This window comes from Dipodomys spectabilis, unplaced genomic scaffold (genome assembly GCF_019054845.1).
Source record: "Dipodomys spectabilis isolate Male_0828 unplaced genomic scaffold, ASM1905484v1 ptg000054l, whole genome shotgun sequence".
NCBI classification, from domain to species: domain Eukaryota; kingdom Metazoa; phylum Chordata; class Mammalia; order Rodentia; family Heteromyidae; genus Dipodomys; species Dipodomys spectabilis.
The window spans coordinates 32,467,787-32,491,949 of record NW_024870731.1 but is presented as its reverse complement, the minus strand read 5'-3'; the positions used below and the strand labels follow the sequence as shown (position 1 = coordinate 32,491,949).

The window sequence follows — 24,163 nt, the reverse complement described above, 5'->3', positions numbered from 1 at the left end:
AAAAAAATAAACCGCATGAGCCAATCAAAGCAAATCCTCATGCTGGATCTAGTTTGCAAATAGGTTACACAATCCAATCTAACCTAAAGGCTGATCTCAGCTTTAGATTGTTCCCACTAAAGGCAAACTCCAAAGATATTCTGATAGGGGGAAAGTGAATGTATTCATTAGGAACAAGCTGTGTTGAAGAGACCCCAAATACAGTCAACACTGTAACTGAAGGAAGGGTGGCCCTTTCTCCTTTAATAGTCTAGAGGCAGGTAGATGGTCCAGGATCTCTTTGCTGGGTGAGGTCGTTCAAGGACCCAGATTCCGTTTACCTTATTGTTTAAGGTTGTCATTATCCATAGATCAAAACTGGCTCATAAGTTCCTTCTGTGTGTCCTAGCTGGTAGAGAATGAGAAAGAGACACTCAGACATTTGAAGAGTGAGGTCCTATATTACAGAGGTCACATGCTCTCATATCTGGCTGGTGAGAACTTAATCACATGGTCATGTCTAGCTGCAAGGGATTCTGGGAGTTCTCGCTCCTCCCACCTTCCACTGCTGCCATTGGGCACAGGAGCAGCTTAAACTTGGGAATTGTGTTTGCAAAGAATTATTAGCAGGTCAATATGAGAGGGCAGAAGAAGCCTCTGCCATAATGAAAGAAGGATCTAGAAAGACAGTTGGGAGACCAGCCAGAGGCAAATTCTACCCAGGAGGGACTTGTTCTCAGCGTGAAGCAATCCTCTTTTTCCTCACACACTCTTGCTGTTGACAGGGAGTAAGGAGTGATGTCCAAACTATCAAGGTTTTTGTTGTCGTTCTTTGTTTTGTTTTTGTGAGGGACAGTACTGGGGTTTGAACTCAGGAACTGAGGCTTGCTAGGCAAGTGCTCTACCACTTGAGCCATGCCTCCGGCCTGTCTGTTGTTTGATTTGAGATGAGGTCTTTCTTTGTGGATCTCGAACTCCTGGACTCAAGCAGTCCTGCAATCCTCCTGTCTCAGCTTCCTGAAATGCTGTGGCAATGGGCATATGCTACTATACCCAGCAGTTCCAAACAGTCTAATTGCAGTTAGGTCTCATCCCTGACTCACTGGAGCTACCACACAGGTTGGTCCCATCAGAGAAGCCAAGAGACTTAGCTAGGATTTGAAATGAGGCCGTCTGACTACAAAGCTCACACCCTCTTCCCTGCTTCCAATTTCCTTATGCCCGCCGCTTCCCCAGAGACAGAGACAGCAAACCTACTGGGTTGTTGAGAGGGTAAACAACAGTGATGAATGGAGTTCCTCTGCTAATATGAATGCCTTATTGTTGTTATTCTTCATGCCCTGACAGTATTTGCAGCCTCTGCCACAGCGCTGCCTCTAGCTGGTGGATTAAGGAAAGTCAGAACGCACAGCCCTAGTAGAGAGTCACACGGGGACTGGAGTTAATGAAGGGTAGAAACTCCACCTGTGGCACTTGGCTTCACTATTAACCTGGACAAGGCCATTAACTCTCTTGTAATTAATTGGCTTATTCCGTGACACAGTGTTGCCCCACAAATGTGCATCTAGATGTACCCCACATTAAACAAACCCAACTTATAAAAACAGACTTGTTGGAAAGGTAAATGACAGGAGGTAATTGTTTAACCACAAGAGACTCTTCTTCTTTTCAGAAGAAGACTTTTATCAAACTGCTTTGAGAAATATGCTGAAAGAGTCTAGAAGAAAGGGAGGATACAAGCATTTCAGTTCTCTTTTCGTTCTTCTGGGAGTGTTCTAGAATAGATTAGATTCCCAGCGCTCTGTAATGATGTTACAAGGCACTGATGAAGTTGGGATTGGGTTGAGGGTTGTTTGTGGGGGACATATTTGAGGTGTCCACCAAGACCCTAGCTCATCTTTGAGAATCTAGCCACTAACACACTGCAGGAAAAACTGTCCAGTTGTGTCTAAACAGCCATGCCTTTACCTGCTATCATAAGTTAACCTGCTGGGCATAGCAGCTCACCCCTGCAATACCAGCTACTCAGGAGACTGAGTTTGGGAGGATAGTAGTTCAAAGATAGCCATGGAAAAAAGGTTGGGGGGGAAGCCAAGCACCAATGACTGTAATCCTAGCTACTCAAGAGGCTAAGATCTGAGGATCATAGTGCAATGCCAGCCCAGACAGAAAAGTCTGGAGACTCTCATCTCCAATGAATCACCAAAGGCCAGAAGGGGAGCTGTGGTTCAAGTGGTAGAGTGCTAACCTTGAGCACAAAAGCTCAGGGACAGCACCTAGGCCCAGAGTTCAAGCCCTAGAACTGAGGCACCAAAAAAAAAGTTTGGGAGACTTCAGCTCAACAGAAAAAAGCTGGCTGTGATAGTGTACACTTGTCATCTTAACTATTGTGGGAAGCATAAATAGGAAGATCAAAGTCCTGGCTGGCCCTGGGGGGAAACGTGAGACCCTATCTTAAAAATAACCAAAGCAAAATGAGTTGGATGTGTGGCTCAAGTGGTAGAGCCTGCCTAGAAAGCAGCCTTGAGCTCACATCCTAGAACTGAGCTTTAAAAAATAAAACAATTAAAATGTATACTCCTGACCCAGAAGCAATGTATGAGTCCACGGAGCTGGAGTTGTATTGCCAAACAAAAAGAAGAACAACTAACCATCATCTAGTCAGCTTCCATCTTACAAGTGGGAATTAAATGCCAGGTTGGGCAGGGGTTTCAATGCTGTGCATGCTCTGAAGAGACAGAAAGTTGGCCTCTGTAAAGAGAAAGCGGAACAGGCTGGTCACTGGGTAACCTGGATTTCCTCTTGTTGGATGGGTATCCATGAAATTATCTCCTCAGTCAAAACCCCATTGAGCTCCCTCCTCAGAAGGAGTTGTAAAAAAGCTTCATGCTACCCACCTCAGGCAGAAATGAAGACTCATCTCTAGGCTACAATTTCCTCTCTGGGGATCCACTTGACTCAAAGAATCCTGTTTGTCCTGGCTACTGATGGGGAAGGATGTGGTCCACGGAATATATTACTGCAAGTTAAATGAGTGATGTGGATCTGGTGGTTCTTGTCAGACAAGAGAGATGCTTTGATGCAGGCCCAAGGAATAAACTGTCTCCTTGGAGCTAACCTAGCAAGGCCTCTACCTTCACTGAGGATACAAAGTCTTTGCTGTATCTCTCTCCAGGGTAATGGAATCAATAGTAGTAGTAGTAGTAGTAGTAGTAACATTATTATTTTGCTGGTCCTGGAGCTTGAACTCAGGGCCTGTTAGCTGTCCCTGAACTTTTGTGTTCAAGACTAGTGCTCTACCGTTTGAGTCACACTTCCACCTTTATTTTTTGTAGTTTATTGAAGATAAGAATTTCATGGATTTTCCTGCCCCAGCTCCAGTCTCCTCAGATCTCAGCCTCCTGAGTAGCTAAGATTACAAGCATGAACCAGTAGTAACTGGCCTGACTCAATTCTTGCTGAGCAGGCTGAGGTGAAGCAGGTAGAGAGAGGTCTTCAGGATATACTAAAGAAATTTAGTGAGTAAAAGCAGAGCTAGGGGAAACTCCTCACTAAGGCCTCACGTGGTATGCCACTCTCCAAGCCTGGACACCTTTCTGTTGCTTGCAACTAAAAGAAGCACACAGCACAGCACAGCACAGCACAGCACAGCACAGCACAGCACAGCACAGTAGGCCTCCACTTGCTTGACTCTCCCCTTGCTCCTGAATTTCTACAGGAAAGAGAAACCTTGTCTGGGTCCATGGAACCTTGGGCTCCTTGTCTCCTGATTTTCTGTATTGCCTGTTGGAAATCTACCCTATCCAGGGCCTTGGCGACTGTGCTTTGTACACTCGTAGGTCTTTATGAACCGAGGGGCTTGCAGTCCAATGTCATGAGCTTCTTATGAAAGGGATTGATCATCCCTGACCTCTTCTCATAATCTCTTCCTCCTTCTTAATCCCATCTGGTTAAACCACTTCTAGCGGCTTGTCATTTCCCCCTTTGGTTCCTAGTGTCACCTGTTCAGGCTTCGTGGCACTCTCCACCTGCCAGCCATTGTGCGGAGTGTCACAGAGAGCATGCTGGGTCATTGTCATAGGTCCTATGCTAGTGACACTCCTCATTTCGTAGATGGGGAAATAGAGATGCCAAGCTATTGTCTGACTCCGCGGTCTGAGCTCAAGGCACCCTGCCTCTCTCCCACTCTGGCTTCCCTGGGTTTCTTCCCACCATTTTCACCGCCTGGAAGAGAGAAGGCCCAGGTGTCCTGCCTGGCAGCCAGGCCTCCGGAACTTGGCTTTTCTCTTTCCTCCTTCCCTTCAAGCCCAGCTGCCAACCTGGAACACAGCCCTTTCCAAGAAAGCCCAGGAGAGAAGCCAAATGTTGACTCACCTGCCAGACTCCGGGATGCAGCAGCCAAGATGCCTCCGGGCCTGTGCAGCAGGCGGCTTGGCAGGGCTGGCCCCTTGGGGGCGGGGGCAGAGGGGTGGGGGCTGTGGCAGCTCTGTGGGACAGCTTCAAAAGGCCAGGCCTTCTCCTTCTCTCCTGATGCCTCAGATTCCAGAGGCTAAAGAGATCCATATGAGCCCCTCTCCCCACAACCTCCTTCAGTCCTTTGGCCATGGAAGCTTCCCACTGAGGCAGCATCCTAAGAGTGCCCACCCCGTATGCATACCCCACCTCCAGTAGTTTTCAGGGTTGTGGATGTGATGGATTTTTACTCCTGTGATTAGCTTGTTTGTGGCACAGGTGCCCTAAGCGAAGGAGATTATCTAACCCAGAGCTCTGATCTAACTCATGGCCCTGATCTAACCCCACAGCTCTGATCAAATGTAATGAGCCGGATCTAACCCCATGGGTCTAATCTAGCCCATGAGCCTGATCTAAGCCATGGCTCTCTTAAAGCAGAGCAGAAAAGGAAGAGGGAGGATAGAAGCAGAAGAAGTATTTGTTCCATACTTTCTGGCTTGAAAATGGAGGTAGCTTTAGGCAAGAAATGAGCTTCTTCTAGAAGTTATACTGGCCTAGCTGACAGCCAGCAAAGCACAGAAAAGCTTAGGTCTCCAGCCACAAGGATTCAGTCTGCCAGTAAGAAGAACACACTTCTAGGTTGACTTTTGTTCCCCCCAATACTAGGGCTTGAACCCAAGTTCCCCCATTTGCTAGACAGGTGCTCTATCACTTGAGCCATCAAAGCGCCCTGCAGACATTTTGGGGTTTTTATATTAATGGTAGGGTGTTGCATTTTTGCCCTAGTGTAGTCTCTGACAAAGATCCTTCTCACTATGCCTCATGGTACCTCAGAGTAACTGGATGACAGGTGTGAGTCCTCCTGTTGGGCCCTAGATTCTTTCTCAAAGCCTTCATATTCTCATTCGGCTTCACTGACAGTGTGAACTCAGACTTCTCATGGAATCCAGTGGAGCTCATGTGGACTGCTGGCTGATAGAACTGTGAGCTAATGAATGGTGGTGTTTTAAGTCTTAAGTGTGCCGTGATTTATTAAGTAGCAATAGAGAGTGGACACACTTTTGATATTGAATAGCTAATAACAGACCCGTGTCTGCCTAACCTGACACAGTCTTTCCATGGGTAACCACTCTGTTCTGGCCTCAGCCCAAAGATCTTTTTTTTTTTGGGGGGGGGTGGTACTGGGTTTGAACCAGGGCCTTGGTGCTGTCTCTTAACTCTGTCTACTCAAGGTTGGCACTCTACCACTTGAGCCACAGCTCCACTTCTAGCTTTTTTTGTAGTTAATTGGAAATAAGAGTCTCCTAGACTTTTCTGCCTCGGATAGCTTTGAACCACAATCCTCAGAACTCAGCTTCTGCACAGCTAGGACTTATAGGCATGAGCCACTGGCACCTGGCTTCAGCCAAAAATCTTCCATCAGTCTTGTCTTCTTTTTGTCTTGCAGACCCTTCGATCTATAAGCACCTTTTTTCAACTCTCCTTTTATGATGCATCCAGCTTTTGACTTGTCTCACCCAGCAGAGCCATGCCTCTTCCTTCCTGTGGCTTACAACCGTGGTGCTCAGATCTTGGCAGACCCAGGCATGAGGAGAGGGCCCTTCTGGGTAGAGGGTGGCTGCCTACTGCTTTAGCAGCTTTAAACCCAGACACAGACAGAGAGGGGCTCCACGTGAAGGCCTAACTAGGAGCAGACACTTCAGTTCTGGCCATCTGTGGCCCACTGCCTTGCGTATTTCCATATGTAACACAGTGTCACATGGAAAGACTTTCCAAGCCTGCTTCCGACTCAATTATGCTAAGAAATCATGCCGTGGACTACTTTCTGGGGAGCAAGGTTTTGTTTATTGTTCAAAGGTTTGAGCAAAGAATGAAAAATGGATGTTGCTAATGACTAGGGAATTCCCAGGAGGTCTTAAAGGACTTAGAGACAACCAGGCCTGGAGTGCTTAAGATGGATGGATTTCAAGTCAACTGGAGCTGGAGGCCAGCTCATCCTTCCCCGTGGGCTTCCCCAAGGACTAAGATGATGTTTCTTTTTTCAGTCACACATTTACCATAGTACTGTGTTCTTGTTAAATGTACATGAGTTCTTGTTAAATGATCATTAACATGGCCACTCTATAGCTGTCATATATATATATATATATATATATATATATATATGTTTGTGTGCATGTATATCTGTGTGTATGTGTGTACGTACGTATGTGTGTATGTATGTATGTGTGCCTGTCTGTGTGAGTGCTCATCATCACCATCATCATTATTGTAGGAGTAGTTAGTGAATATTTGAAAGATCACAGTCCCACATTGCAGAGGAAGTTGCCTCAGTTACCTGTCTTAGTTCTGCATCCATGGTGTGTTCATTAACATAATGAATTTCTAAACTGTATTTTTTTTAATTGATGGGAAGAATGGTGTCCAAGAAAGGTAAATAGCTAGAAATGTTTCATGGTGCCTTTGCCTGGCCTGAGCACTGCACACGACTCTAGCCAAACCAGTTGCTTCTTCTCTTAGAAAGATGGCAGCCATGGAAGTTTAACCAGTCCTGCGTCTAGACATTTATGGGCTGATTTTATCACCGAGATGACTAGGTCAGCTAACTACTGCCATCTGCCTCCAATGAACTTTTTGTATAAGGACTGTCAAGTATCTAAAGAGAGAGCTGAGATGTCCTAGGTTTCCTGAGTGGGCACTGGGGCTGTTTATGTGCATGCAGCGTTGGTTCCTTGTACAGCGGAACTCCATTTGAAAGGGGCTCTCTCTAGATGATCCCACCTGGTTAGGGGCATCAGAGAAGGAAACCTGCAGCCTTCATGGCCTTCTGACTGTTGCTGGATGGGGAAGCTATCATCCTACCCCTGGTCATTTGAACACCTTAGTTTAGTTTGAATTGTCTTAAGCTAGTTTGCAAAACTGCTTTCATATACATAAGAGACTTACAAATCTGATACCATATCTTCCCAGTAAAAGAAAGTCATAGATCTTTCTAGAAGGAGGGTGGCTGATGTAAGGAGGTGGATTTGAGTGCTGCTGGTCTTCTTTCACTAGTTAAGTGATCTTGAGTGAGTTTCTGAACCTCTTTGAACAAGCTTTATCACCACCAAAATAGGTATAAGAATACTTGTCCTGTGAGTTGTGTGAGTCAAGAAAATGGACTTGAAAATATTCAGTAAAATGTCTGGCACGGGCATAATCTGTATTAAGTGAGCCAGGCACTAATGGCTCATGCCTGAAATCCTAGCCTAACTCAGGAGGCTGAGCTCTGAGGATCATGGTTCAAAGCTAAACCTGGGGCAGGAAAGTCTTTTGAGATTTTGGCCTAGCTTCTCATAGGGGCTGAGTTTGCATTGTTGAGACCCCTTAATCTTGGGCTCTGGCAGCTTCCTAGAACTCTTAAAGGGTCCAGGGCCTGTAGCTGCCCTGACCTTTCCTAGACCTTTTCTCTATATACTTCTGTAGTCCTTCCTTGTCTTCCACTTATTGTAGTTTCTAATTCCAGTCACTCCCTGAATCTTTTCTATCATTCCCTTACTGCTTATAGCCACCATTGTCACAGCAATTTCATGTTACCAGCTCAGCCTGCTCTACCAGTAGACTAAAAAAGACAATAATAACCACCCAACAGGTAAAGACCACTTAAGAGAAAATGTCTCAACTGATTCCAAAAGGGAGTCCAACAGCTTGGTTATATAGTCAGGAGGGAGTGGGTCATGCAAATATGGTGATTACAACTTGCACCAATCACAGCACAACTTAGACTTTGATCAAGACCAATCACAACCAGTGGTGAGTACAGCCTTCCCATCTGTCAATCACAGACATTTTGCTGAGTCACTAAGGGAGTGTCCTCCTTTGGACCTGATTGAAGACAGTCTTTGCCAAGTTGGGAACTGCAAGACCTGGCAAAGGCTGGGTTCTTTGGAATAGGATGCAGGAGGGGTCATCTGAAGTTCAGAGGCATAACTTGACCTGGGAGTGAAGGATTCTGGTGCTAATGCAGGGTGTGACTGGAACAAAGCCTCCTGAAGTAGGAGTGATGTCTTCAACAGCCCGTGGTTACTTAGTCCCTTGCAGGTAGAATGCAATTCCCTTTGGGCAGTTCCCAACTCAAAGCTGCAGGCAATAAGGTAGAGGTGTGTCAAGCAGCCTGCTCCCAAAGCTTCATTTATTCAAAAAAGTAAACAAAGGGTGCTTGCAGAAAAAGACTTAACAAAGCTTTAACATTCTCTATGACATTAGCAGTGTTCTACAGTGCTTAACCTCTGCCCCAATACTCTAGAAATATGTGAGTCACCCTGGTCTGTATCAGTTTCCAGGAGTCGGGATGAGGTCTAGAGGAGGTAAGCCAAAAAGATAGTGCTCCCAGAGAAAGGCTAAAGCTTTTTTTTTTAAAGAGTTAAAAGGTTAGGTAGACCTGACAATGTCTAGTATGTAATTTTTGTACCATGGTGTTATAATTTTTGTATATGATGTTATAAATACCCCATAGTTTGTCCTGTTGCTGACATGGAATGCATTGGAAAGAAAAGGGGTGGAGGGGTAGAAACCAGGACCAATGGCTCACACCTGGAATCCTAGCTACTCAGGAGGCTGAGATCTGAGGATCACAGTTAAAAGCCATCTTGGGCAGGAAAGTCTGTGAAACTCTTATCCCCAATGAACCACCAAAAAGCCAAAAGTGGATCTGAGGCTCAAGTGGTAGAGCACTAGCCTTCAGCACAAAAGCTCAAGGACAGCACACCCATGCCCTGAATTCAAGTCCCAGGATAGGAACAAGAAAAAAAAAAGTTGGGTAGGTTAGTTAGGGTCCAGGTCCCCTGGAGAACATCATGGGGTGGAAGGCATTATTGTTTAACAAGTAGTAGAGACCAGAGGACAGAAAATCCGCTAAAAATTCCACTGCATCAAAGTCCCACCTCCATGCCTCCTAGCTGCTCATCATCTTAGTTAGGGGGTGGATACAGGAGACAGACCCAATTGATAACTACAGTACCATTTCAGGTCTGCAGACTCAGTGACTTGGCAGGTCTTCTCTAATTGGTTGGTTGTCCTATTCTTCACTTGCATAGAGACAACCAATCAGAGCACAGTCCAAGGTAGGGTTTTGTGTGTGTGTGTGTGTGTGTGTGTGTGTGTGTGTAGATTTGATGAAAAGCTTATCTTTCTTACCTGCGTATATCTGGGAAGCCCAGTACTATCCCACTGCCCAGCTCAGAGGGCTGAGTTCATAAAGATGGTCTCATTCCAGATTCTTCTCTGCATGTTTTGCCATGGGCTAACATCCTCTTAAAGCAGATTGTGCAAGTGATTTAGAAGAGAGGTAAGTAGGGCAAACAGCTTCCCTTGTTTGCCTGCCACTAGAGGTGTCCCAAGAAGAGTTAGTGGCCCCATACAAGGGGAGATAATCTAGGCAGACCTACTAGCAAAGAAGACATGTAAACAAGGTACCCCTGAGGATGGCGGAGCTCATCCCTCTGTGATCTTTAGGGGGCGCTCTAGAACATGTCACTCTAGGGCCTTGCCCCACAGGTACAGGTTGCCCCTGCCTGATAGAGGGCTGCTCCTGAGGGCACTGGCTCCTCTCTCAGAGGCCAGCACACTTCCTGTAGCCCAGGAGAAGAGACTTGGGACCTGTAAGCCACTGAGGTAGGGAGAGAACACCAGCAGCTCTACTATGACAGAAAAAAAAGGGAATATATGCAAATATACAAGAATACATATATGAATGAATATATGCATATGCATATATACATTTAGTGTTGGTAGTAGGGCTTTGGGGTGGTTAATTGGAGATAAGAGTCTCACAGACTTTCCTGCCTATGCTGGCTTTGAACCATAATCCTCAATCTCAGCTTCCTGAGTAGCTGGGATTACAGGTGTGAGTCACTTGCAGAATTAGCCTTGGATTAATAATATCACAGACTGGTCCTAGGAATGACCAGCATTGAAGTCGGATGAAATGATACTAACACTAAATAAGGAGGAAAAAATGCTTCGGATGAGTTGTTAGCTGGATTCAGCTCAAAACTGCAGAACGGTCAGAAGAAACTAATAAGAAAAGTCTGGCTATTGCAATGCTTTGCAATCCTTGGGGCCTGCGGTCAGCCCTGCTCCCCGCAGGAGCCCTCGTGCTAATCCCCGTTGCTGACAGCGGCCAACAGGCCCGGCTGGCGCCTGTCAGGCCAAGCGCCGCATGGGCAGCGGGTCAGGTGTGTGCAGCCAGCCCTGGGCAGCGGCCTCCTCCCTCCCTGGTTCTTGATTGCTCTGGGAAAACAAGCCAGCAAAGAATAAGTTCCCCTTGTCACTGCATCTCCATGGTTATGTGACACGTGATCGCCTTTTTGGAGTTCTTGGCTGACTGGGCCACAGGGATGGGTTTGGCTATTACATTCCCTTCTGGAAAGGAAATGGAGGGAAGGAATTATTCTTCCCAAGAGCCTCAGACTGTTTCCTAAAACAATCTGGGAGGTGTGCTTCTCCCCCAAGTGGAACCCCAACCCTGAGGTGTCAGAAATGGATGCTGTTGGAGGGCTGAGCCCTGATTGGCTTTGGACCAATTTGACGATATTAAGGAATTTCTGAAAGTTATGATCCTGACACTGTGTTTTCAAAGAGCGTCCTTTGTCTTAACAGACATCCTGATGTTTGCAGATGAACAGATAATCTCTGAGCCATGCTTGCAAATGCGTGGGTAGGGTTGGACCAGCAAGCTTGGATGGGCCCTGGGCCCTGCGTGTCCTCGGCCCTGCGCTGTCTCTTGGTAGATGTGTTTAACAGTTTCCAGAATGCAAACTTTTTTTTTTTTTGGTAAGAAATGGTGTCTGAGAAGCGAATCTGTACTTTTGTTGCTATTGTTTTGTTTTTTTGATGACAAAGAGGTTTAAGCTTAGGACTTCAGACTTGTTAGGTGAGCACTCTGCCACTGAAGCCACACCTCCAGCCAGAGTCAGCTTTTGTTTTGAAAGGTTCCAGTAAGGATCCAATGAAAGATTGTGTCAGAGATAGTAGAGTTGGTGAGCATGGAATTTGGGGAAAGTGGATAAGGGTCTTTGGCCCCAAACCTAGCAAACAGACCTATCCACCTCTGATGGGGCAGGGTAGAAGTTTAGATCTTAACCCCACCCAACTCCAAGCTCCTCAGTTTGGGAAGCTAGACCAGTTACCTGTATTGCCTAGTGGAAGAAATTATGTTATTGCATCCAGGAAAGAGAAGTGTTACAGTTTTGTTGTTTTGAATTTTGAAATCTACTACTGTCCAGGCATAAGACAGACTTAATTCTTGAGAGTCACTTCTTCCCTTCTGGCCCCTCTAAACTAATGACAGTTCACTTTATCATTTACGATGTTCAGGCACTTTTCTAAGTATCTGTAAGCCTCAAGAACGCTGTGACACCCCCACTTCCTGGGCATTGCTGACCCCAAAATTGGACCAGGTCAGGGGAGGAGAAACTCTTAAGTGTGAGCCCTTTTGTTTCTGGCACCTTTGTGATCCGGGACCCTACTAAACTCATTTTAATTATGAAAAACAATCGGGTAATGTTTGCTCTCGGTTGAGTTGGTATGATGATACAGATTCTGCTGTGGTGGTTCATAAGCGCTCTGAAGGACCCAGGATCCTGGGAAAATATTCCATTTTCAAGTCACAGTGACCAGGCTTCAATCCTGTCATTCAGTTGCCATGTGACCTTAATTTCTTATCAGCAAAAGAGGGGTGCGAGTACTGGCTGTGCCTACCTAACAGAGCGGTGTGGAGACAAGACGGAACAGTGTGTGCAAAACGCCTAGCTCAGCAGCCAACACAGGGCAACCTTCCAATTCATTCAACAGTTCATTCTGGGTTTCCTAGTGGCATAAACCAGAAATGGTTTTATTGGTTCCCATAATTGTTCCAATACAGCTAATACTAGGGAACAAACAGCCTTAGTAGTAGCTCAGGTGGATTCTGTAATTCAGTTTCTTCAATAAAACTACCACTATGGCCAGGCATGATGGCTTATGCCTGTAATCCCAGCTACTTAGGAGGCTGAGACCAGAAGGATCTCAGTTCTTGGCTAGCCTCAAGGTGAAGTTCATGAGATTGTGTCTCAACCAATTACAGGTTTGGTGAGGTGGCCACAGGATGTCAGTCCAGGCTGAGCCAATCAGAAATCCAGACCCTATTTGAAAAATAGCAAAAGCAAAAAAAGAGCTGGAGGCGTGGCTGAAGTGGTAGAGCATCTTCCAAGCAGGTATGAGACCCTACGTTCAAATCCCAGTGGCAACCTGCAAAAATAAGTAAATAAAACCACTTCAGCTTTCTTAGGTTCTGTCCTGGTCATTTAAAAGATTTTGGAGTCGTGCCCACTTCAGCAGCACATACACTAAAATTGGAACGATACAGAGAAGATTAGCATGGCCCCCGCGCAAGGATAACATGCAAATTTGTGAAGAGTGCCATATTTTTAATAATTGAAAATAAAGATTTATTTTCATGCTCACTTCTTAAGAAGTCACAAAAACAATCAAATAGGAGCCCATGTATCATGTTCTCTGATTTCTGATCTCTGTGTATCCCCAAGGTAATGCTCAGTTGTTTGACTTCTGCAAATAGATTAAAACAAACAAACAAAACTTGGGTGTCATATTAGATTGAAAGTCTCCTTTTATGTTCTCCCTAGAAGAGGCAGCTACCTGCAGAAAGTTGCGGTATATGCATGTGTGAAATACCATAGGAAAAGCTCTTTCAACAATTAATATGTAAAACCCGTTAGGATTAGGGTTATGGATCCCTGGGTTAGGGATGTTGGGAGGAGGGGAAGAGGGAATGGAGAGAGTGAAGGGGAAATGAATGTGATCAAAATACTCCATGGATAGCTGGGTGCCAGTGGCTCACACCTGTAACCCTAGCTACTCAGAGGCTGCCATCCCAGGATCACAGTTTGAAGTTAGTGGTGGCAAGAAAGTCCATGAGACTCATCTCCAATTAACCTCCAGAAAACTGGACGTGGTGCTGTGGCTCACAGTGGTAGAGTGCTACCAGCTTTGAGCAAAAAAAAAAAAAAAAAACTGCTTAGGGACAGTGCTGAAGCCCTGAGTTCAAGGCCCAGGACCGGGGGAAAAAACACACATGTACATGTGTGCAGATGGAACAGAACAATGAAGTGTGTTGAGATTGTCCTGGAAGGGAAGGGAGGGGCCGAGGAGAGTGATGGAGTAAGTCTGATCCAGGTGTATCCGATGCAGATAGACACATGCCAAAATCAGTCCTCCTCATACAAATAATCGGTGCTTACCTGAAAAATACAAGGGGGCAAAGAAACACTTCAGGGGGCAGGGACCACATTTCATTGTCCTGCCTAAAATGTTTCCTACAGCTTCACCTGTAGGAGGGGACTCTGTCCTGTTCTGAGATGGCAGAGGACAGGTATGCTAAGATGTGGACCCCAATCTATCACAGAAACGCACTGCACCTGGCTGAAAAGGTCTTCCGGACTTCTGAGAAGTTCTGTTTGGATTCGAATCAGACCAAAGGCTGGGGCACACCGAAGCTCTCCTATTTTCATTAAATGATTTGGCTTATCCCAATTAAGCCTGGTGAAACCACCATACTCAATTGACCTCCTAATTACTCCTACCTCGTTTGTTTAATGAGGCTTACATAATGTTTGCGGTGATCTTTACCAGAACTTGGGCGGGGCGGGGGTTACTTTTTCCTTTACAATTTGAGATTTTTGTTTTATATTAATGTTTTATAACCTTGGATTCTTCATCATAAAGTCATAAGGAGCGTAATTGATTTGAAACTAACCATGCCCTGAAGTATATACATGTCAAATTGATTTAAATTGATCCTCAGAGTTTTAAATAAAGCTCAGGCCGGAGAGTGCGATGCTACCTGATAGGAATTTTCCTAAAGCGTTTGGCCTTGCAACCCAATTATGCTGCCATTCCTGCACAGAAAATCATGGAATCCCTTTCTTTTGTTTCCCCCAGTTATTACAGACTACAAAAGATAGTTCAGCTCAAAGAGAGGGAAAGGCCCTAGGAAAAGTTAGACAAGTGTAAAAGGTGCTATTTATAATTCTTTCTTCTAGAGAGCTTCAGAAAACTCACATTTTGAGAGGATGCTGGCTTGAAACATACATCTATATATCTATATATCTATATCTATATATATAGTTTCAGAACCTGACAATTCAGCAATCCAAGTCATATTCTCAAGAATGGTTGGAAATTAAGGACTGGTAACTTTTTAAGAAGTATTAGAAAATACAAGGTTCATTGGCAAAAGGTTGCTTTTTAAAATTTTTATGTTTTACTCTTTCTTCAGGGTTGATCAATAACCACCGCTTTTCCATGGAGAACTTTCTCTGAGCCGGTGAGCACTCAGGAGAATCTGAACTTTTCCAGGACAGAATGGATCTGTGATCCCTTTCTGCTAAATGACAGGTCAGTTCAGTTCTAATTGGTCCTAATTGGCACTGGTTCCCCGTGAGACCCTGAGTTTTTTAACCTGCCTCCCAGCAATCCTCACAAAGGTGTGAAATCCCTGTCTGGCTTTGAAAAATATCAGATGTAATTTCCCGGCGGACTTCTCCATACCAAATGAACTGCTCGCCAGGCACACGGAGATGCTAGGCTCCATGAAAGAGCAACTCCCAGGACCCCAGGCTCCCCAAGGTACCCCTCGGGGAACAGTCACACCAAAGTTTGCTGTAATTGATCTCTCCAAAACTATTTCCCTTTGTGTGAGCAGTTCTAGTGGTTCCTCACTTGCTTTCCTATCTCTAGTTCTCAGTCTTTTGTTTGTTTTCCTTTTTATTTGTTTGTTTATGTATTTATTTATTTGGTGGTGGTGGTTTTGGGGATTGAACTCAGAGCCCTTTGCTTGTGAAACAAGCATTCTATCACTTGACCCACATCTCCATACTTTGTCTCTTGGTTATTTTCAAGTTAGGGTCTTATGCTTGGACTGCCCTGGGCTGGTCTGGGCTTCAGTCTTTTGACTTCTGTTTCTCTGTGCCTTTGGAATAACAGGTATGCCTACCAGGCTGAGAGATTCTGCTTCCCTCGTAAATGAGGTAACAGGTGCCCAGCCATTGGTTGAAATATAGTCTATCAACTTTTTATTCTCCCACTGCAACTGCAGCTGCCTACTGCTCAAGTCCAACTCTAGTTCCAGTATTCCAGCCACAACGGTTTCAGATGGCTTGTGATGGTATTTTGCCATCAGAAGTCTAAATGAACTCTAGGAACCATTTTTACCCAAGCCAGAGGGGGAGCGCTTCCCCCCAGTGGCCAAGTAGAAGGCTGATGATTACTGACACACACACAAGCTTTCATTTGCATGAAGGACTCTGCCATGATTGGTGCAAATACAATCCTTTATTAGCATGAAAAGCTGTGCTGTGGTTCTTGCCACTATCCCTTCCTTGCTATATATAAGCAGCTCACTTTTCAGGTCAGCCAGGAAAGACCCTTCTGTTTTTCCCCACTAGAAGAGCTACTATCACGATTTCTGAATAGAGCAGAAGACCCCAACTTCCTGGTTGGTTACAAGAGAAAAAGTAGCAAGAAAGGGCTTTTTTTTTTTTTTTGGGTCCGGTCGTGGGGCCTGAACTCTGGGCCTGGGCGCTGTCCCTCAGCTCTTCAGCTCAAGGCTAGCGCTCTACTACTTGAGCCACAGCGCCACTTCCAGCTTTTTTCTTATGTGGTGCTGAGGAATTGAACCCAGGGCCTCGAGCATGGAAGGTAAGTGCTCTACCACTGAGCCACCTTCCCAGCCCACAAGAAAGGGCTTTTATATGAGGGGAACAGAAGGCACAGATTTCAAAAGTGTAGGATGCTTTAAAGGCTATTATAGGCTCTGCCACTGGCAATACCCTTGGTTCAAGTCCTAGATCTGTGACCTTGGTTATACTGTGTTAAGTTTCTGCACCTCAATGTTCATGTTTGTAAAACAGGAATAATAGCAACTAAAATAGATTTGGAAGGGTGAAATGAGATGATGGACTGGGCATGATGGCAGATGCCTGTGGTCCTAGCTACTGGAAGTAGAAGTAGGAAGATCAGAGTTCACGGCTGGCCAAGGCAAAGTTAGCATGAGAGTGTATCTGGAAAACATAAATATAAAGACAAAGGGGCTGAGGCATAGCTCAAGTAGTTGGGTGCTTGGCTAAAATACAAGAGGCCTTGGGTTCAACTTCAACAACACAGAAAAACACAAATGACAAAAATTAAAACACCAACAAAAAATTATACATTATAATGCTCATTACAGCCATCTGCATTCAGTACACCAAACAGGGCATTGGCTAATATGGTCACCTGCTCCCCAGAGATCAGGACAAGAACAAAGGAAACCACTTTTTAGTTTTCTCTGGCTTTAAGTGGGAAAGTTGGGATGCTTGTTCCTCCAGAGCCCTCTCCCAGATCAATGACAACATGAAGCATGTTTGATGGCGAATCTTGGAGCCTGAACTTGTCTAATTTAGTGAAATGGAGATAGAAGCATGACCACAAAAAGAATGAACACATTCACCTGATTACCTGGTTACAAATATTTGGCTTGAGCAAACATTTCAAGTTCCTTGGGGAGAAAAGTTACTATCCTTTTTCCCAGTCACTAATCAGACACCAAATTTAATTCTGTGGGGGAAGAGAAGCCAGAAAAAGAAAGAGGTGGAAGGAAAGGAAGGAAGGAAGGAAGGAAGGAAGGAAGGAAGGAAGGAAGGAAGGGAGTCTTTATTTTTAAAGTACCAATTTTTATTTCCTGTTGGTCTGAGGCAACTGGAATCTGGTCAATAAATACTTCAAGGACCTAGGACACCTCAGCCTTTCAGGATCTGAGTTGATTTTGCTGCCTTGCCTGCCTATGTCCCATTCTCCAGCTCTTGTTTTTCCTAGGAGATCTACAGAGTTTAACTCATATGGTTTTTATTCTTTCACTCATCAAAATGCAGTTTTCCAAAAGCCATTTGATCTCTAAGATGCTTTGTGTCTTTTTGTATTTTGATCCCCTCCTCCCCGTTGGAAAAGAAAGGCTGATAATGTGCCAAAAGAAAATGAACTCTAAACCTTTGGAGTCTGAACAAGGTTCAAGGAGCCTAGATCAGGGGCCTAGCAGGGGCCTCTCCAGAAGCCGGCTGAATCTAAGCAAAGTCAGGATACTTCTGCTTTTCTTTGGGCAGCAAGGGTGCATGTGTGCATACATGAAAGCTGTCCAATCTCCTACCTTAGTAACTGAAGAATAATCACCAGCTATTAAGTACTTGCTAAAGTGCCAGGCATCGTGCTAGTGATTAATGCAAATGTTCATGGGAGTCTTTATGCATTGCCACTTTTGAGGGGCATACTACCTCCTTCCTTCTTGCTCTCCCTCCTTTCTTCTTTTATTCATCAAACACCAATGGAGTATTTATTATGCAGTTGGCACCAACTATTCTTGGGTCTGGAGACACAGGATGCCTGGAGCTGACATTCTAGCTTGTGTGCAGGCCCTAACGCACATGGATGAATTTTGGCAGTAATCAAACGGAGTGGCAGAGCAGCTGGAATTCTCTTTGGCTTAAGATGGAGATCAGGAGGGTCTTAAAGGATGAGACCTGGAAGTCACCAGGGGCTGAGTTACAAAGACATGGGAAAGGGCAGTCTTGCCCAGGGAACTGCTCAAGGTGAAAGCTGAGCACATCCCCCGGGTGCATAAAAGCCAGCCTGATGGAGTAGAGGCAATGCATAGGCAGAGACTAAAATCAGCATGGAGGAAGTTGGGTCACTCTGTGGGCTCTCATGATGGAGGTTAGACAGGTGCAAGGACCATTGCTGTGGGAGCTGAGTGAAGAAGAGATTGGAGAGGCCAAGACCAGAAGAGAAAGTGTGAAGTTGATCAGGAAGCTGCTGTCAACGCTGGGAATCACTATTCAGGATAGGGCTCTCTGTCCCCACTCTGTACTTGCTAACGAAACACCAGGAATGAGTGTCTTTGAGTACCAAGGGGTCCTTGTCTATGCTGGTGGTGGGCCAAGCTCTTGTGCTCACAAGGAAGAGGGATTTGAGATGTCTTTTGGCTAGTAGGCTTGCTGATGGTTGTCAGGTATTGGAGGAAAGGAAGAGGTAGATCAAGCTTGGCAGAGGTTTTACTGGGGCAGCTCCTGGGGTGGTTGTCAACATTTTCCTACCAAGAAAGGAGAGGCTTATTGGAACTAATGAACTCTCCTGAGGTCTTCCCAGAAAGAATGTCACATAGACTGGAGCTCTATGTGTCTCTTAAATGTGATCTCCCAACATGGTGTTCAACTCACTGGTCTTCCTGACCACCCAGGCTGTTTGCGCTTAGGGGAAATATATAAACCGGCTGGTCCCTCACATCCAGGTCTCACTGTGGCTTTTGGGCCTTTTTGGCATCTCTGGCTCCATGCTCTACCTCCTCTTCTGCCCCTCAGAAAACATACACAATACAAAATCGCCTCTTTTTTTTTTCCTAAGTGTTCCTATTTTTAAACAAACAGACTGTTCAGCTTTGCTTTTCTTTTTTTTTTGCCAATTTAATTTTCAACAATGTGCTTGTGACTGCTGTGTGTCCAATCGGAGCTTATTAAATACTCTAGTGAGGAGTACACAGACTGGGGCAGGCGTTGCTCAATGGCATAGAACCGTAAAAACCTTTTTGTTTCTAGCTACTCAGGAGGCTGAGATCTGAAGATCACGGTTCAAAGCCAGCCCAGTTGAGAAAATCCATGAGACTCTTAGCTCCAATTAACCACCCAAAATTTGTGGCATAAGTGGTAGAACATTAGCCTTGAGCAAATAAATAAATAAAATCTCAGGGACAGTGCCAGGCCCTAAGTTCAACCCCCAGGACCAGCACACAAAATACCTTTTCTTTCTTTCATTCATTTTCATTCATTTAGTGAGTCCGTCAGCATTTGTGAATTCCACTCTATATGTTAAGCTGCCATGCTAGAGACTCAGAAATGACTAAGTGCCCTGGGGCAGCTTTCACCCTGGTCTGAGGAGAATGGTATGAGTGTGGGAACGAGGGTACTGGGGACTGGTGTATAAATAAATACTTTCATGCTGAGTGTGAGTACTCCAAGTACTGTATAGGGGATGGACTAACTGGGTAAAGTTATATAGGGGACCGTCTAACTCTGGGTGAAGCTGGCAGGTGTGGGTTTTGCGAGAAATGGCTTTGAAAAGGTCATATTCAGGCTCAGACTTTGGGACACGGGAAAGAGTTTTCTAGGAAGAGCAGAAAAGGGCAAGTAGTGTGTTGGAGGTACAGGCAAGCACTCTACCTTTGCAACCCCATCCCAAATTAGGAAGGAAGGAGGTCAGATGGGCGAGGCCGGAGACTAGGAAAGAAGGAGGTCAGATGGGCGAGGCCGGAGACTACTGACCTGTCTCCAGGTCCCACTGTAGCTTGAGGGATTTGGGGACCCCTGTCAACAGTTTCCGGGTCACCCAGTCTCCAGGGTGGGGGAGGGTCAGCCTACCCCACCTGCTGGAATGCAACGCCCCCTGACAAGGAAGTGGAGCCGCGGCCTCCGGGCCTCCCGCCTCCCGTTTCAGGATTTGTGTCTGCCTTCCTGAAAAGAAACAGAATTCTGCTCTGGTGCTGATCCATTGCTGGATGGTGTGATCTAGCAGCTAGGGCTGGGACTAATGGAGACCTTTTCAGCTTCAGCTGCTGTAGCTTAATCTAGCAAGATCCTGCCTGACACTGCGGCCCACAGCACTGTGAAATGACATCGCTCCAGGAAACCTTTCCTTTTCCCCCCAGGAAACTGGTTCCAGCACACAAAGGAGGAATGGAGTTGGGGATTCTAGGCATGATGGCTGGGAATGCAATTGGGAGAGACAGAATGGGGTCATCCCAGAGCCTCTACCATTTGAGCACAACCCCTGGCCTTTTGTTTTTACCTTGGGTTTTGTTTGTGTGTTTGTTTGGGTTTTAGACAGACCACTTTCTTACTTCCTACCTCCTCACAGGCAAGAACCACCCTATTTTTCTTGCTAATGTCAGCAACCATGGTGCTACGTGGTGGAAGGATTTGTTAGAGTAGTATATTTCAGTGGAAAGAAGATTTGTGATTTCAGTACACATTTTTTGTTGTGGGTGGTGGGGACGTTTTATAGTTTTGTTTTTACAAATCGAAAGTAATGGTTTAAGTCATCGCTGAATTAGAGACTCTGGAGTAAGCCCCTGAACTAAGTCAACTAGGGAGCCAGACACACCAGAGTGCATACCGCACCTAGCCATGTGGTTGTCTGAGCCATCTAGATGTGTGTCACTCTAGCCTGTGGTGTTTGCATAATAACAACACATTTCTCAGAACGGTCCTGTCATGAAGCTACGATAAGTGACTGAATTTTGATGCCAAAGGATTCTAGAAGTCACATGGCTCATCTTCACCACTCCCCTGCCTCTTCCACATTGAAGAGGGACACCCTGAATAGGCATCTTGCAGAGGTACCTGCTGGCCTGTCTGTTAAGCTGTGGTAGAGCCAGGCACCTTAGAATTCCATCAAAATCACTTGTTCTGAATAGGTCCAGAAACTAGAATTCACTGTCTCATTCTTCACAACCCAAGTCAAATTTGTCTTTATAAAGTGATGGATTTTAACCCAGGCATCCGTGGCTCATACCTGTATTATTCCAGCTACTCCAAAGGCTGAGATGTGAGGATTACAGTTCAAAGCCAGCCCAGACAGGAAGGTCTATGAGACTCTAATCTCCCATTATCCACCAAAAAGCTGGAAGTGGTATTGTGGCTCAAGTTGTAGAGTACCAGCCTTGAATGGAAAAAGTTAAAGGAGGGTACCTTAGCCCTAAGTTCGAGTCCTAGTACCAGCACCCCCCAAAAAAGTATATATATTTAAAATATGCAAATAATATATCTCTCCTGCAGCTGAGTTCCCTCAAGGGTATCTCCCTCTGAGGGAAGGTCCAGTGAAGAAAGCCTATGCCTCCTGCACTGGGGACTGCCCTGGTTCTATCCAGAAGTGAGTCTGGGCTCCTGGGCCTCTGGTTTCTGCTGGATCTCAGCCCAGGGACTCATGGGAGTTTCTTGGAGGGGGAGGAGAATGACAGCAGGCTCACTCCCGTGGGTCAGGGCAGGCTGACTATGTCCTGTCCTCAAAGGCCCCAGCACCTGCTGCCCAGGGACAGCCTGGAGCAGTCCTCCATAGGAGCCAGAGACAGCTCTGGCCCCAGGCTGACAGCCCCGGGCTACAGCGTTCTTTATCTCATTCCGCTTTGTCAGCTCGACTCCAAGCCTGCGGTCAGAGCTGCCATCTGCCTCTGCTGCCCCTGGCTGAGTCACACCAGACACGACTTGGGACAGCGCCTGGCACAAGCTCCGTACTGACTGCTGCCCTTGTTACATTGTTTGTAGTGCAGAGGATCACGCTCATGATGGATGAGTGGTCTGGCTGTCAGTCTCATGTTTGAGTCTTGTCTTCTTCATCGGATGTTGTGGTTTCAGTCTTGAGTGAGTGGCTTTGATGAATGACAGGCTGCCAGAGGGACAGATCATGAACATAGCCCCAGCCCCCACCAGTGCACTGGACCCTTGGGGAGTGTTGCTGCCCATGTTAACCTAGCTCCAGCCAACTCAATGCATTGAAAGCTTCTCTAGCATCTACCACTCATTAGGGACTGACTGAATGTTTCCTCCCAGGGTCAGATGTCAGAGCCCTAATCCCATTGTGAGGGTGTTTGGAGGAGGGGCCTTTGGGAAATAATTAGGTTTAGGCATGAGGGAGGTTCCCCGGGATGGAATTAGTGCCCTTGTAAGAAGAGAGAGCAGAGTTTGCACCCTCGATGTGGGAAATTGCTGTCCTAAGAGCTCCTTGTGGGTTTGATGCTGTCCTAAGCACCACAGGTGGATGGCGTCATCCAGTTATCACACAAACACCGGTCACTACTTGGAGTAGGAATTGCTTTTAGTTTTAGAAAGAGAGAAAGGAACTACAGTGATTAAAAATAAATGTTTCAGCTGGGTGCCAGTGACTCATGCCTGTAATCCTACCTGACAGCTGAGGAGCTCAGGTTGAAGCCTGGGCAAGGAAAGTTCTTGAGGCTCTTATCTTCCAAAAAGCCAGAAGTGGAACTGTGGCTCAAGTGGTAGAGCACTGGCCTTGAGTAAAAAGAGTGCAAGGACAGCATCCAGGCCCTAAGTTCAAGCCCCAAATGGCACCAAAAAAAAAAGTGTGTCTTTTTTCCCCTTCACACATTAAAGATACCTGAAGCTTGGTGGTCACCATAAAATAGTAGGTCCATAACTATCAGTCTCAGGCTCTTGTCTTTCTTAGTGTGTTCCATCTTCAAAGCTACCCCATGGCCCAGTGTAACTGCTGGAGGCTAATGTCACTCTGGTCATTTTTGTCTATTTTCTTCAGCGTGAAGAAAGGCCAAGATATTAGAAGGGGGTGGGATTGTTTGTTTGGTGGTGCTTGTGCTTGAACCTAGGGCCTTGTGCATGCTAGATAAGCATTCTACCACTGAGCTACATCGCAGCTCTTGATTATTTTTGAGGTAGGGTCTTACTATGTAGCTCAAGTATGTCTTGAACTCCGATCCTTTTACGTTCCTCTCCCACCTGCTGGGATTATAGATGTACACCTCTACTCCCAGCCAGAACATTTTTTTTCTTAATTGCAGTTTGATAAATTCTCCCTATGCTAGTTTCCCAGAAACCCCACCCAACAACTCTACTTACATCTTGTGGGCCAGAGGTTCCCTTTGTGGCCATACCCAGACACAAGGAAAAATAGTGAAGGCAGTCTTTCAGCTGAGCTCTCTGCAGCCCACACTACTGCGAGGCTCAAGAAAGAAGTGTGGGGGGCGGGGCAGGGGGGGAGGAGATGAACCTGGGGGTGGGGTCTCTGTCATAGTGCGACTGCTATTACTTTACCTACAAGGTGACAGGCTGGGAGGAGTTGGGTGTTTTGCCCATGGCTACATCTATAGTATGATAGTGCCAGCATCAGACGGAATTCTGCTGGACTCTAACAGCCGTGTTCTTTACCTTTCGAGAACAGGGTTGTCCAAGAGGAAAGACAGAGATGGGAGGCAGCAGCTGCATGCCTGGTACTCAGACGGCTCTGCTGCTGCTTTAAGATACTTGGGTCCAAGATAGCTTCTGCTCACAAGGGACTCACAGTAGGTTCGGCCCACAGTAGGTGCCCATATGCAGGGTGGAGACTGTCTTAACTTGTGTGCTTGTTGTTCTTCCCTGGTTGGCTGTAGCTTTAGGTGGACGGGGATGGAAGCCAGGGCCTCAGCATGCTAGGCAAGGACTCTACCACTGAGCCATGTCCCAGCCCTGGTTGAGCAAACATGTGTCATCCAAGTGGCAGGGGAGTAATTAGCATTTGTAGCATTTGCTAAATAAATGAAGGAGTGAGTAAGCAACGGAACTAATGAACTTGGGTGTAGCTTTCACTGTGTGTGAGTGTGTGTGTGTGTGTGTGTGTGTGTGTGCGCGCGCGCATGCCAGTACTGGGGCTTGAATTCAGTGCCTGGGCACTGTTCCTTAGCTTTTTCACTCAAGGCTAAAAGTTCTAGAATTTGAGCCACACCTCCACTTCTGGAATTTTGCTGGCTAATTGGAAATGAGAGTCTTACAGACTTTTGTGCTCCAACTGGCTTTGAACTGTGACTCTCGGATCTCAGCCTCCTGAGTAGGATCACAGGCCGGAGCCACTGGCTCCAGATGACAGCTTTCACCATTGAAAGCTAGCA

The 24,163-nt window shown here is 46.0% G+C and overlaps 1 non-coding gene across 1 annotated transcript; it reads left to right on the top strand.

Annotated features, from left to right (window-relative positions):
* The first annotated feature begins 12,773 nt into the window (after positions 1 to 12,773).
* LOC122108263 lies at positions 12,774 to 12,880 on the top strand. The gene has a single exon (XR_006147504.1). It is a non-coding gene; the product is annotated as a U6 spliceosomal RNA (small nuclear RNA).
* The last annotated feature ends 11,283 nt before the right edge of the window (positions 12,881 to 24,163 follow it).